The 15,055-nt window shown below is 33.5% G+C and overlaps 1 long non-coding RNA gene across 1 annotated transcript in view; it reads right to left on the reverse strand.

Moving 5' to 3' along the window:
- The window catches only part of LOC140698922 (uncharacterized), an 82,593-nt gene that overhangs the window by 25,831 nt on the left and 41,707 nt on the right, over positions 1-15,055 (reverse strand). The window contains exons 2-3 of the long non-coding RNA XR_012076931.1: positions 12,299-12,534; positions 11,183-11,354 (exon numbers count right to left, since the gene is read on the reverse strand). This is a non-coding gene — a long non-coding RNA (uncharacterized lncRNA). The remainder of the gene's footprint in view (positions 1-11,182; positions 11,355-12,298; positions 12,535-15,055) is intronic.

A 15,055-nucleotide genomic window follows, 5' to 3' on the forward strand; every position in this document is an offset into this window, starting at 1 on the left:
GGGGGAATTATCATTCTTAAAAAATTAATTCTTGTACCCTATGGACATGGTTTATCCTATCATTTCTTTAGAATATTAACTTCTTTCAATAATGTTTTGTAATTTTCACCATAGAGATTTGAACATATTTTATTACATTTATTTCTAAGTTTTTAATCGTCTTGAAACAAGTGTAAAATTTAAAGTAGCTTGTTATCTACCTAGAATTTCCTGTAAAAGTGATCTCTAAGTAAAATGGTGATAACATGTGCTCCTGTTTTGTTCTCAATTTTAGGAATAAAAATTTTGGCAATTAATTATTGAAGTTGCTGTAAATTTTTCTTTTCTTTTTTTTAGATATTTGAATTAGTTATCTGTTTGTACTTGAAGAATTACTGCCACAACCTAATGGCTTAAAAAATATATTTATTTTCTCTGAGTCTTGTGTGAGGAATCTGGGTGTGGTTTAGCTAAACCTTTGACTCAAGTCTGTCATGTCTGCAACTGAAATGTCAGCCGAGGCAGTCTCCATATCCAAGCTCACTCTGTTTGTTGGTAGAATTCAGTCCTTCTTGGATTGTTGGGCTGGGAGCCTCAGTTCCTCACTGGATGTTGTCAGGAGGCCCACCTTTCTTAGCTACTTGGACCTCTTCATAGGGCAGCTCACATAATGGTAGCTGGCCTCACGAATGTGAGAAAGCAAGATGGATAGAGAGCAAGTGAGAGAGAAATAGAAGTCACACTCTTGTAAAACTGAACTTTGGAAGTAGCATTCCACAGCCCATTGGTATTACCATATTCTATTGGTTAGAAGTTACTAGGCGAGGAACTCACACAAGGGAAAGTGTTCTACAAGCCCCACACCTTTTATTCACAGGGGCTATGTTCCCAGACCCCCAGTGCATGCCTGAAACTGCAGCTAGAATTGAACCTAAATATATTGTTTTTTTCCTGTATATACCTATGATAAAGCTTACTTTATGTTAGACACAGTAGGAGAGTAACAACAATTGCTAATAATAAAATAGAACAATTATAACAATATACAGCAATGAAAGTTATGTGAATGTGGTCTCTTTCTTTCAAAATATCGTATCATACACATTTAATCCTTTTCCATCTCATCTAAGCACTTACACGCCCTGTGGTTATAAGTTTTGCATTTTCAGTTGTGACAGCAAAACTAGCACAAATTTTTTCTTCTTTCTTCACAATTTTATGAATAGGAGATTTGTTCTTATTGTAGATCTTAGCAACCTCAGCATATGATTTTTTTCTTTCCTTAAGTTGAGAACTTTCATCTTTTCCCTTAAAGGATGCATTTTACAGCTTCTCTTTGACATATCCGAATTTCCAGCATCACTGCTCTTGCACTTTAAGATGATGATTAATTAAAATAAAGGTGCTTGAACACAAGCACTGTGATACCACAACAGTCATCTGAGAGGGTACTAGGTGACCAATGGGCAAGTTGTACTGGACAAAGGGATGAGTCACATTAAGATTGGGACAAAGAAGGATGCTTACGATTTCATCATGCTACTCAAAACAGTGAACAATGTAAACCTTCCAGAATTTTCCATTTAATATTTTCAGATTGTGAAACTGTAAGTGAAACCACTGGTAAGGGGAGACCGCTGTACTAAAAGGAGAGATCATTGGTAGCTGTTTTAGAAGCAGCCTAATGGAAAACTCCTTATCAGATCAGGGACTTCCTTCCGTTTCTAGTTTGCTGAGAGATTTAACTAATGAATGTTGAATTTTATCAACACCTTCATATATTGACGTAATATAGTTTTTCTTCTCCTTTTTATCTTTTCTATTGATTTGGTCAGTTACGTTGCCTGACCTGTGACCATTATAACAAACTTTCATTCTGAAATAAACTCAGCTTGGTCATGAGGCAGTATCCTTTTGATATATCACTGTATTCTCCTTATTAATATTTTGCTTAGAATCTTTGCATCTATTACAAAGGAAATATTTGCCTTTAAATTCTCTTTCCTGTATTTTATTGCCATGTTTGATGTTAAGATTATGTTGTCCTCATAAAAATTAGATCAGAAATACTTTCTCTTTTTCTATACATTGGATTTATTCAAAGAAAACTTGGTGTTCTTTTGTCTTTAACATTGAAAAATATTATTACTGAATTAGTTTTGAGCCTAGGGATCTTATTAAGGTAAGTTCTAAATGTGGAATCAATTTTAAAATAGAGCTAAAAAAAATTCAATATTATACATTTTTAATTTACTTTTATAACTTGTGTATTTCTTGGAATTTTTTATTGAACTGAAATTTTCAAATTCATTGCTAAAAGTTGTTAATATTATTATATCTTTTTAATATTTAAAAGATATATGGTAGTGGAACCTTTTTCATTCTTCATATAGGTTAATTATGCCTACTCTTTTTTTTTTCTTCATCAATCTTGCTGGAGTTCTATTATTTTTATTAGTCTTGATACTAATTTTATTGATTCTCTACTTTCTATTTTGTTAATTTATATTCTTAGTTTTCCCCTTCTTTACACATTGAGTTAATTAGTTTTTAAAAATTACTTGAGATAGACACCTGTATCATCATTTGGGGCTTTTTTCTTTTTTATCGAAGTGTAGTCAGTTTACAATGTTGTGTTAGTTTCTGGTGTACAGCATAATGTTTGTCATACATGTACATACATATTTTCCTTTTTGTATTCTTTTTTCATCATAGGTTACTACAAGACGTTGAATATAGTTGCCTGTGCTATACGGTAGAAACTGATTGTTTATCTGTTCTATATATAGTAGTTAGTATCTGCAAATCCTGAATTCCCATTTTATCCCTTCCCATCTCCTTTCCCCCCTAGTAATCATGAGTTTGTTTTCTATGTCTGTGAGTCTGCTTCTGTTTCATAAATAAGTTCATTTGTGTCTTTTTTTTAAGATCCCACATATAAGTGATATCATATGGTATTTTTCTTTTTCTTTCTGCCTTACTTCAGTTAGAATGACTTTCTCCAGGTCCATCCATGTTGCTGCAAATGGCATTATTTCCTTTTTTATGTCTGAGTAATATTCCATTGTATACATATAGCACAACTTATTTATCCAGTCATCTGTCAATGGACATTTAGGTTGTTTCCATGACTTGGCTATTGTAAATAGTACTGCTATGAACGCTGAGGTGCATGTATCTTTTTAAAATTAGAGTTCCCTCTGGCTGTATGCCCAGAAATGGGATTGCTGGATCATATGGTAAGTCCACTTTTAGTTTTTTGAGGAATCTCCATCCTGTCTTCCATATTGGGTGCACCAAACTACATTCCCACCAGTAGTGTAGGAGGGTTCCCTTTTCTCCACACCCTTTCCAGCATTTATTGCATGTAGGCTTTTGAATAATGGCCATTTTTCTGCTGTGAGGTGATACATCATTGTAATTTGATTTGCATTTCTCTGATGATTAGCGATATTGAGCATTTTTTCATGTGTCTGTTGTCCATTTGTATGTCTTCATTGGAGAATTGCTTGTTTAGGTCTTCTGCTCATTTTTGGACTGTTTGTCTTTTTGTTATTAAGTTGTATGAGCTGTTTGTGTGTACATGTATATATATATATATATGTATATATATGAAATTAAGCCCTTATCATTTGCAAATATTTTCTGCCATTCCTAGGTTGTCTTTTTGTTTGGCTTATGGTTTCCTTTGCTGTGCAAAAACTTGATAAGTTAGGTCCCATTTCTTTATTTTTGTTTTATTTCTATTGCCTGGGTAGACTGCCCTAGGAGAACATTGCTAAGATTTATGTCAGAAATGTTTTGCCTATGTTTTCTTCTAGGAGGTTTGTAGTGTCTGTCTTATTTCTAACTCTTTAAGCCATTTTGAGTTTATTTTTGTGTATGGAGTGAGAGAGTGTTCTAATTTCACTGATTTATGTGTGGCTGTCCGGTAGCTTTTTTCTTTTTAGTGTATGACTTTACATTATAGTTGTTATTTTGTATAGCCAAAATCTGAAATATTTTATACACACATTTAGCCTTTCAAGTATAATCTTTTTTCCTGCTTCTTCTGGTTCTATCAAGAATGAGTCTTTTTATGCCCAAATAACACTCTTTAGTATTTATGTAAGTGCAGGTGTGATAATGATATGGTTCTTAGTTTCATCTTGTTTGAAATCATCTTTACTGTGACTCCATTTACGATGATATTTTGGCTGAATATAGAATGTTGAGTGTTTTGATGTGTCTGAATTTAGCAATAGTTTTTATTTTTTGGTTTCTGTACTTCTACGAACAGTGTTATTGTTGCTCCTACAACCAAAATGTGTCCCTTTCTATAACTGCTATTAAAATTTTCTCTTTACCTTTGGTTTTCACTTGTTTTACTATGATATGCAGAGATGTAGATTTCTTTGTGTTCACTCTGCTCGGAGTACACTGAATTTATTGCACTTGTGGCTTTTTGTTAGTGTTCGGTTTTAGAAAATTTTTGGCCTGTATTTCTTGAAATATTGCTTTTGTTCTATTCCCTTCTCTCCTTCTGCAACTCTGGTTAAAGATATGTTAGACTTTTTAACTCTGTTTCATATATCACTTACGATCTTTTTCTAATATTTACTCTCATTTCTCTATGTACTTCAGTATGAATACAACAAGTTTCTACAATATAGCACAGGGAACTAAATTCAATATTTTGTAGTAACCTATAATGAAAAAGAATATGAAAAGAATTTATATATATATATGTGTGTATATATATATGTATGTGTAATGTATGTATGTATATGTATGCATGAAACAGTATGCTGTACATCAGAAATTGACACAACATTGTAAACTGACTATACTTCAATTTTTAAAAAAAAACTAAATTTTTTGGTGAGCTACTTATTCCTGAGGTGTTCCAAGACAAACTATTCTATTTAAAGATGAAAGGAAGGAAATTGGGGGAAAAATGGAAAGAAACTTTGTTTGGCATTGTGATGATTCTGATTTAATCCCAATAAGAAAATTAATGGGAAAACATGATTGGAATATGATACTTATATGAGAAAATTATTTCAGAAAAGATAAAAACTACAGAGAAAATTGAAGAAGTAGAAGAAGATATAAGTTCTCAGCTTAGGCAGAGTTAGCCCAACTACTGAAAATGTGATGATTACTGAATTGAAGTGTGTAACAAGTTAAAATTTAGAAAATATTACTGGCAGGTAAATATCAATATTCCAATTAACAGAGCAGACTGTTAGAGTCAATTGAAATATTGTATTATAGTTTTTCTGTTGTTCAAATGATGAAGACTTGAAGTCTAGAAATCTGAAGGAGAATGTAAAATGTCATATCAGATAGCATCATTAAAAATATACATTTGTCTGTTGTTGGACTGATTATATCCTGGGTAACCAAATGTCATGTTCCAAAATCATGTGCTGTAAAGAAACTTTCAGATCTTTGAGTCAAAGCCACATAGCCACTTCCTGTTAAAGAAGGCACATGTGTATATTCATTTTCAGATTGACCTTAGAATTGTACCAGCATAATCAAACATTCTTTCCAGAGTTTCACTTTCTAGGTAGGAAATCACCACATTCTTGAGATTTTGTTCAGAACAGAGGCAAAAATCCATAAAAGTGGTTGGTGCACTGAAAATTTGTTTCCCCAGGCCCTGAAGACAGATGTACTAACTCCTAAAGACAGCTCAAATGCTTACTTGAAAATGTTAGATTTTTACAAATTGACTTTTCAGAATCTAGCAAGCAGCAGAGAAGGTTGGAGAAACAACTCCTTAGATAAATAAAGAGCATCTGGTCATGAACAGAGATGGAACATTGTTGAAGTGGGATATTTTTGCTGAATAGAGTTTCAGAATTTGTTATTATCCTATTACATTAAATCTTTACTGAAAATCATTTATTTTGTTTTATCTTTTCCTTATACCTTAAAGGTACTGAGCCTGATCTTTTCAAAAAATGAAGTGCTTTAGTACCACTTTCTGTTCTAGGACAAACTTAAAGTTCATGAGAGACATACTGATTACATGCCACCTGTTTGCTTTCCAGACACCCCTATTCTATACTACCACTTAGATGTCAATAGCTTTCCACTCAATATGCTCTGTTTGGAAGAGAGGAGAGAGAAATTGCTTAGCAACACGATTTCCATTTGACCATGTGTAAATCATGTATTTATTTATTCATCAAGTTTTTTAATACTTACTGACTCCAATCCATGTGCCAGTCACTGTGTTAGAAGGTAGAGATATAAAGAACTTTCCAATCACGATTTCTGTCTGAAACTTACATTGTCAGCATACCCTTTCTGAGCAAGTTTCTTCATCTTTCAAAAAGATGGTAATAAGCTTAAATACATTACAATTTATCTGTTAATTTTTTTCTTTAGTTATGAGCCTGATTCTTTGATAAGAATTTTACCTTCATTATGAAAGCAACTCAGTAACACATGATTTATGATGGGGTCTTTGGGACATGACATAACAGTTAATTAAATATAAATTATTACTATTCCCTTTTATAAGATGGTAAAATTGAACATCTAAGTTTTTAATAAACTCATTGCAATAAACATTGTGAAATAAGCTAAAATCATCTTGGGTCCTGGCAGTCCCAAGTAAATTCTGGTGTCCTCTCACTTTGTCTCTGGTGCTAGGCTTCATTTATTCAAACTTAATTGCAACTCTCTACACATGTCACTCTTTCCTACCATTTGAAAGTTCCTCAATTTTCCCTCCCTTCCACTCTCGTCAAGCTTATTTTCTGGACTAATCTGATGGTGAATATCTAGACACAAAAGTGGGTATAGTAGCTAAAAATATATTATGTGGAATTGCCTAGCACTTTACAAACTTTAGGTTGTTTACACACAATAACTTTATCAGGTAGATGGTAGACTTACCTGATTTTTTTTTAAAATAACAAAGAGACCCATAATGGTTATCTATGCTATTAATTTGTTAGCTCTAATATAGATACCATTTATTTGCATATATTAAATTACTAAATATTAATTTTCCATAATTTAAAAATATTAGCTATCAATGAGCTTATGAGAAATTCTTGAGGGTTTGAGGACTTTCCCATGTTATCATTCTTACGTGCTTGTAAATGCAGTCTTAGCATCAATATAAAGTTGCCAATACAGGCATGTCTTATGTAGAATAAGCAGAACTCATTCTATCCTTTATACTAAATGTAATTATTATGTGATTATGTTTTTAGTCAGCATACTCATAGCCTATGTGGCTAATAATAGGTATGGGAATTTAGGCTACAAGTTCTCTGACTCCTCCATGAACAACTGCCTCATTAGGCTGCATGTGTGTCTATTTGGTGATGGTATATATCTGAGGAAATAAAACCTTTTAATAACCAAAAGTGTGCACTGAGTTATAGCCATACCTTCCCAACATGCAGCTCTGTGAGGAAAGAATATACATTATGTGTTTACTCATAGATTTGTTCTCAGCAGCGCACTCTAAATCACAGTGTCTAGTGCTAGACATTAGAAAGAGAATTGCATACAATCATTCTTAAGTATTTGCTGCAAAACATTTCCTGGTTTCTCCTTGTCTTTAATGTCTTTCTTTACCTTTCTATTTTACCAAAACCCATATATCGACAGCTTTCCCACCCATTTCAGATAATAAAGAAAATTGTTACATTTCATGTCCTTTTACTTTTCTTAGTTTCATTTGTAGTGCCACATAAGTTTATTGTCTAGCTGTCCATTTTCGTTGTTGATGTTAGAACTGTTTTCTATTATTTTTCTTTTTTTTTATATTTTCTGAATGCCTGCAAAGGCTCAATTACTATTGTTAGAGTGCTACCTTTTTTCAGGAAGGCAGCAAGTGAACACCATGGTCTCTAACTATATAAGTTACAACATCTAAGTTGCCAAGAGTTTGTGTTAATTAATATTTCGTATTTACATTTAATTCCAAATAAACTACTCCATCTATTCATTCATTTAGCAATCAGAATATAATCAGGAAGACAGATAAGTGAAACAAAAGCAATAAAACTATGTTAGAGTATATGTTACAGTATGGAAAGAAGGAAGAGAATCAGTCTCAGATAATAAAGTTCCATGATATTATTCTTGAACTATTAGAAGGTATTAGCTATAAAAAGCCCGGTCGAGGTGATGTCAGGCAGAGGAAAAACATGTATAAGGGTGACGTGCCTTAATAAACATGGGGGTTCTGGAGAAAGGGAAGTAGTTTGGGTCAGTCTGAATATACACAGGTGGAGGGTACTGATGAGAGATGAGGCTTTTTGGTTTATCATTTACATTTCATTTTGAAGGTAATTGAGAATGCCTGAGATACATCATTTTAAGTAGGAAGTGACCAAATCACATGCTTTAATTATTTTCAGTCTTTTTTTTTTTCAAATCATTGCTCTTAAAATAGAAGAGACAACAGAGTGCATGTGACTCACAGCTAACTTTTACTAGTGTAGGAAAAGAACCCAACTTCTTCCCCAATATCTGGAGTATTAATAGCACTTTCTTCATTCATAACAATTGCGTGGCATTTCTATGTCCAAAAACTATCTTGAAATATTTTTGAGTACTTAAACATCAGTACTGACCTGCTCTATCATCTTGAGTTTTATCTGAAAAGTAGAACCCCTAATAATGACAAGGATAAAAGGAGTTATTGTAAGAATTAGACCTTGCATATTTGTGGGACCTGGTAAAGAAATCAGTGAAGACTTGCTACCTGTTTATCAGATGATGAATCGGTAATTACCATATGTCAGTGGGACCAACAGTGAAGATGAAAAGCTTGGTATGGAGCCGGAGAGAGTGAGGATAAGTTGGACCTATTCCCAGTCTCACTGCCTCCCACCCTGATAACATAGCTGAGCTGTAGAGGAAGCTAGTGTGTTATTTCGTACTGAACCACATATAAACCTGGCCCAGGACTGGAGAACAGACATAGAGGAGTTTCTGGCCTGAATTCTCCCCTGTATGAACAAGTTGAGACAGCCAGTCAGTGACAGTGACTTATGCTGCAGAAGCATAATGACTGCCACATCACTTACACCTGACAAATTCTTTGCTATTTCATTTGTGGCCAACCTAATCTGAGCATTTCTGAGAAATCCATACATGAGTGCATATCTTAATTCCAAAGCAGGAAAATAGCAAACCATGTCTCCACATTACCTGAAGCAAGTGTCACCTTGTACATGTGAAAACATACTAGCACTTTCCTCAAATGAGAAAGAAGGACCTGAATATCATTTATCCATCTGTGAGTGGTATCTTTCCTCTTCTCAGTCGGTCACACCCCTCTTTGATATCTTGTAACTTATGTTCTGAGATGATATTAAGCATTGTTAACATAGCTTACATTACATAAGAATGGGAATGGAAAAGATACATGGTTTTACCTTTTGTTAAATGTAGTAAAACCTAAAATAATTTAGAGAATACGCAAAATATTTTAAGAGAGTTACATTGGAAGTACTATCATCTTGGACACTGAGTACAAGAATTTCTGAATGTTCTTCCTGACCATCATTATATACTTAGAATGCTGCAAATAATCTAGAGATTTCTTATAGGATCTTCCAATTTTTTTTTAGCAAGGTCATTTTGTTGAGTGGTAAACACCTCTGTCCTAGGTGTTTACTGAACTTCAGCTCACTATTTAAATAATCTGATATCAAAGGACAAATCAAAATTGTCAAATTCACTTCCATTTACACTTTGTTGTATTCCCTCTCTGCCTAGCACCCCCACCCCACCGCATGTTCACCCCCCATGCTGGTTGTCTGCCACCTTGCTGCAAAGAGAAGAGCCTATTCTTCTGGTTGGCAGTTTTGCTAAATCATTGTAACGCTGCTAAAATTTGTAAAGTTGTAAGTTTAAGGAGCTTAGGTTCAGTTCTTAATATTAAAAAGTCGATTTGGGAAATTTGGAAAACCCTTTTTTTTAACAGAGCTTGGATTTTGAGATAATGGTTTTGTTACGAGTGCAGGAAAATCAGATTTAAAATGCAAAGAAAACAATCCACTTTGTGAATTCAACGGCTGGGATGATATAGAGCAAAAAATGAATGATTGAATATGAAAATATTTATATCTTTAGAATATTATTTCCTTTACACATGTTGAACTCACTACATGTGCCTGAATTTTCTGCAAATTATATGTTCAACCAAGTTTGTTTGTTTTTTTTTCTTTTTCAAGATGACTGCATGGTGATATGGGAAGGAACTTAATAAGGAATCAGGATACTGAGGTTTTAGTAGTGGTTTGTTCATGGCTTTATTACTACTGAATATGATGTATGTACTTAACACATGTTAAAGGCAAAACACATTAACACACATTGTCTCATTTGTTTTCTCTGATATTATTTCTATGTCTGAAGAGAAGATATTTTGAACAGATGAGCTCTGCAATTGACTCTCTAAAATTCTGACTCTCTAAGTCACAGGATAAATGGATTATGATTTTAAGTTTGAGCACTCTAATATGAACTGTAATATCTGACTTTTTACCTTTCTTGAATTTATATTTAGATAACAAACAAACAGCCAAAACAGCTTGAAGCAAATTGTTCTTTTCATTCTAAAGTTGTATACTTTTTTAAAAGATAAAGAACTAGGGAACATTGTGTTATGTACTTCCTTCATTTTAACAAAACTCCTTTAAACACTATGGTATGTACGAATAGATTGTTCACGTACTTTATTTTATATTGGCACATCTAAAACCTTCCTGAACAAGTGAGAATTACAAATAACTAGTATGCATCTGTGATTGAAATGTTTTTAGTATCTTCCATCCATAGGATTAAGACAATCTTAACATATTTTTTAAACATACCCTTTTATGTATTTCTTTTAAATATCTTAATTTATTAAACCTTCCTCATATTTTATGCATTTAACTGTGAGATTATTTTTTACCTGGTTATCCTTCAATTTTCTACTGTATTTTATTGCTAATTAAATAGACATAGTATTTGGAAGCTTTTTCCCTTAGGTTTTCTTCTTAAGTGTATAGCTATTAGGTAAAGCTTGATATTAATTTTAATAATTCTGATGTTGAAAATCCCATACAGCTCTAGAAGTTCTTCTTACTTGGGCAGTGTTTTAAGATACAGATAAAGATTTTTCATTGTGGGTTCTGGGGCATCTGTGATCTTGCTTGTAGAGAAACTTAGAGACAAATAGAACAGGCATTACCTGAAGAAAGAAGGGATTCAGAAGGAATTCTTGAGAATCCACAAATGCTTAATGTCTCATGACAGCAACACCAACATTCAGACTGCCAGGAAGAGAGACTGCCATCACACCACTGTGGCAGTGGGAGGAGTTGAGACTGATTAACACACTGAGCTGGTTTTCCTGTAAAAACCTGCCAAATGAGGCCAAAATGAACAGCTGAGTGTGGCAATGACTCATATCTTTTAACTTTAAAAACATTCTTTTAGTTCTAAAGACATCATTTTTAAGCCTACATATTTCAGGTTTTGAGATGGAAAGAACATTCTAAACCTGCAATAAAAATAAACAAATTTATGTCCTTTCCACGATATCCAGAGAACACTTGTTACTCCCAGAGGAACGTACCATATGATTTAGCTCAGACTAAGACAGATGAGAAGTTAATCTGCTTTCTAACCTCACGAATTACTTCTCATGTAGAAGAGAAAATGTCTAGGGCATTATTTGATGAATACCCTTTGCTTTCATAAATCTGCTTTTGATGTGCCATTTCTATTAGTGTCTGAAGCATTGCACTACTGCTAAAAATTCATTCATAACACATACAACCAGTATTTGTGATATCCATAAAATGCATTGCTAATATAATATTATCTTTAAGATAAATCTTAAATAACTTTACTAGATGGCAACCATCCATCTGGGTAATATGAGCGTAAATTCTCATGATATAAAATGTTTTTGCCTGTCATCTTATTCATTTAACATATTTAATTAAATGTACATCCTTTTAAGAATTAATGCATATAATATGTCCCTTTAGCTGCATGTGATAAACATTGATTTGGTTTTCTGAGCTATACAAATAATAAGCAAGAAGGAATTTGGGGAAACAAATGTGAAGCTATATCTGTGAGGAAGTCTTCAAATTATGGTAACAGAATGTGAAAATGAATATATGTTTGTTCATGTATGGCTGGGGCATTGTGCTGTACACCAGAAAGTGACACAGCATTGTAAACTGACTGTGCCTCAATAAAAAAAATAATAGTAACAGATTATATATGGCTCTTAAAATTTGTTACTGCCCACATGAAGCAACACATTCTCAGATAGGAATTATTTAGTACCTACATTATCAGGCTACGAGAAGCTCAAATAATCTCTCCTCAGAAAGAGCCTCTTTTGTCACTGTTCCTTCAACAAGAGACTACTTTTCCTAAATCTAGCTCTTCATATACATTAGTCTTAATTCTTGTTTGCATATAACAACTCAGCTTGGATAAGGAAAGTCAGGAAAACTCAGGTTCTTCGCCTCGAAGCTCTCCTTTTCCGTGCTGTCGATGTGGATGGAGGAACTTCCTAATGACCTGTTGAGTTGGTGGGCAAATTAATTAATTAATTGATTGATTGATTAACATACAAATAAATAAATAAAGCCTAGAGCTGAAAATATCCTACCAATGGTGAGCAGGGCATTGATGGCCAGACTAAAAGCTATTGGGTTCTGGTGGATAAATTAGCCAAGGTCTTTTTTCAGTGTGTGTGCTTCTACTTTGATTTACAAAAACTAGCCAGTAGAATATCTGTTTGGGAGTGCTTCCTCTCATGGTTACTGCAAAAGGAACTGAACCTACATTTGACAAGCCTTGCAAGACATCCTTAAGTTCAGTGGGATCACAGACATGAAGGAGGAAAAGAAGAGAGGAAGGAAGGAAGGAAAGAAAGAAGGAAGCAAAGGAAGAGGAGAGGAAGGAAGAGAAGGGAATATTCTGGACTTGTTTTTATTGAAGTTTGATGAGGTGATGTTTAGGTTCCTGGGGATACACTTGTGAATTAAGATGGAAAGGTGATAAACTAATTTTTCCTAAGAACCTTTGAGCCATAGAAATAGGAAATTTGGGCCTTGGATATGATCACTTCTCAAATCTACCGTAAGCAGTAACTGAGGCACAAGATCATGAAGGGAGAATCGTGTAGTATAGAGAACCACATGTGTGCATTAGGGATCTTTCTTGTTACAGTCTTCAACTTCCAAGTCAATTAAAGTTAGTGGTAAGCCTTCTTGTTTCTAATGAAATAGGAAATATTGTATTTTGTGATGCTTTTTATAGGAATAAATTGAATGTTTTGAAAACTTTCAGGTTTTATTATTAAACAGAAATACAATTGTCATTGGTTATTATTGTAAGAGGGAAATATGCCCTATAGAATTTTCCATTCATATTGGAAAAACTATGATAATAGACAGGCACCACCTATTTAAAAAATAGATCCGTTCTCAAGGGATTCGTTAAGAAAAGATCATGACATACATACTATGTATCTCCTAAAACATGGAAATATGCCTCCATTCTGTAGTTAAGTCTTTTAACAGGGTTAAATCAATTAAAGTAAAATTAATAGGCAAGGACTTGGAAGTCCATGCTTGAACTGCTAGCTTGAATATGGCATTTTTTAATGTCCTGTGTGCTTTTGAAAACCATTATTAATACAGAATATCTGTGCCTAAAGACATTGTAATATCTGTTTCTTAACCTCTGTGGACATGATTAGCACACACAACCCATCATTAGCAGCACGTTTTAGAAATAAAACTCTGATGCATTCATATGAATACATTGCTCTTGGTTCATTTCTCACTTGTGAAAGACACAAAATGTTTAATTAAAACCAATGTTAGCTAGGCATAGCTGCATTTCTGTCAAAGAAAAACTGATAGAAAAATTTGGCAGCTGTATAAATAAGATATTCTCAAGGAGCTGTGTTTATTTTTTCCACAAACTCCTCCAAGAAATGCGTATATCTCATTTTTTATTAGTGTAGAAGAGAAAAAAATCCCTTTCACTTAGAAAATCCACTGTCACATATATTGGTATTTTTAGTACCTTAATAAAATCCAGGGATTTGTTTTAAAGAACATCACATTATGGATTTTTCTTTGATAAAATGCAACAGTGAGCTTTAGTTAAACAAAGAATTATGCCTCTTCATTTCAAGTGAATTTAATTTAAATATAGTAATTTGAAATATAAGTTTAGGCAGAATTTTAATTAGCTTATAAGCCCTGGGATGTACTTCTCAGTAATGCTGAGTGTTTTGAGTCTCTGCTTTCAGACACACTCAATATTAATTTTAGCATAATAAGCAACCTTGCCTTTCATGCATTTTAAAGTCAAAGAAATAAGATCGTTGCTGAATCTAGTCATTTTATATTAACTCTCCGTTACCTGGATATTGTGATCAGATCCAGAAGTTCAGAAAGGTCCAGCATCGCATCTGAATAAGTTCCAAGTTAAAAAGGAATTGGAACATGGAGTTGCTAAGAGATAGTTGGTTTCTTGGGCAACACAACTCTGGGTGCATAGAAAGCACTAAGATACTAAGCATCACCTCTGTTTAAATTCCTTCTAGTGCTTTCCAAAGACAGTGTTAGTAAAGGTTGACAGTATTGGCAGCTCCATTAATTGCATAACATACTAATAACTACTAACAATTATTGAACATCCATTCCATACTTGATACTGTGCTAAGTCTTCACATTTACTTTCTTATGCAATCACAACAGCCTATGGTTCGCACGTTTTACAGTGAGGTGAGGAAAATGAGACTTATAGTTTTTAAGTATTGTGCCTCAAGACCACTCAGCTTGGAAATGTCTCAGCAAAGATTCTGATTCAGGCCTATTTATGTCCAGAGTTCAAATATTTAATGTCTTTACTGTATTGCTAAATGACACTTATTCTGGTAATTTGACATACTACTACTAATATCTAACATTTATTAAACCTTTGCCAGACACCCTTCTAAATTATTCCCATTAATTAATTCTTATATAGATTCTACTGTCCCACCAACTGCTATCAATAGGACTTATGGTACTTGTCCTAT

Source organism: Vicugna pacos, chromosome 10, assembly GCF_048564905.1.
Source record: "Vicugna pacos chromosome 10, VicPac4, whole genome shotgun sequence".
In the NCBI taxonomy this organism is placed as follows: Eukaryota; Metazoa; Chordata; class Mammalia; order Artiodactyla; family Camelidae; genus Vicugna; species Vicugna pacos.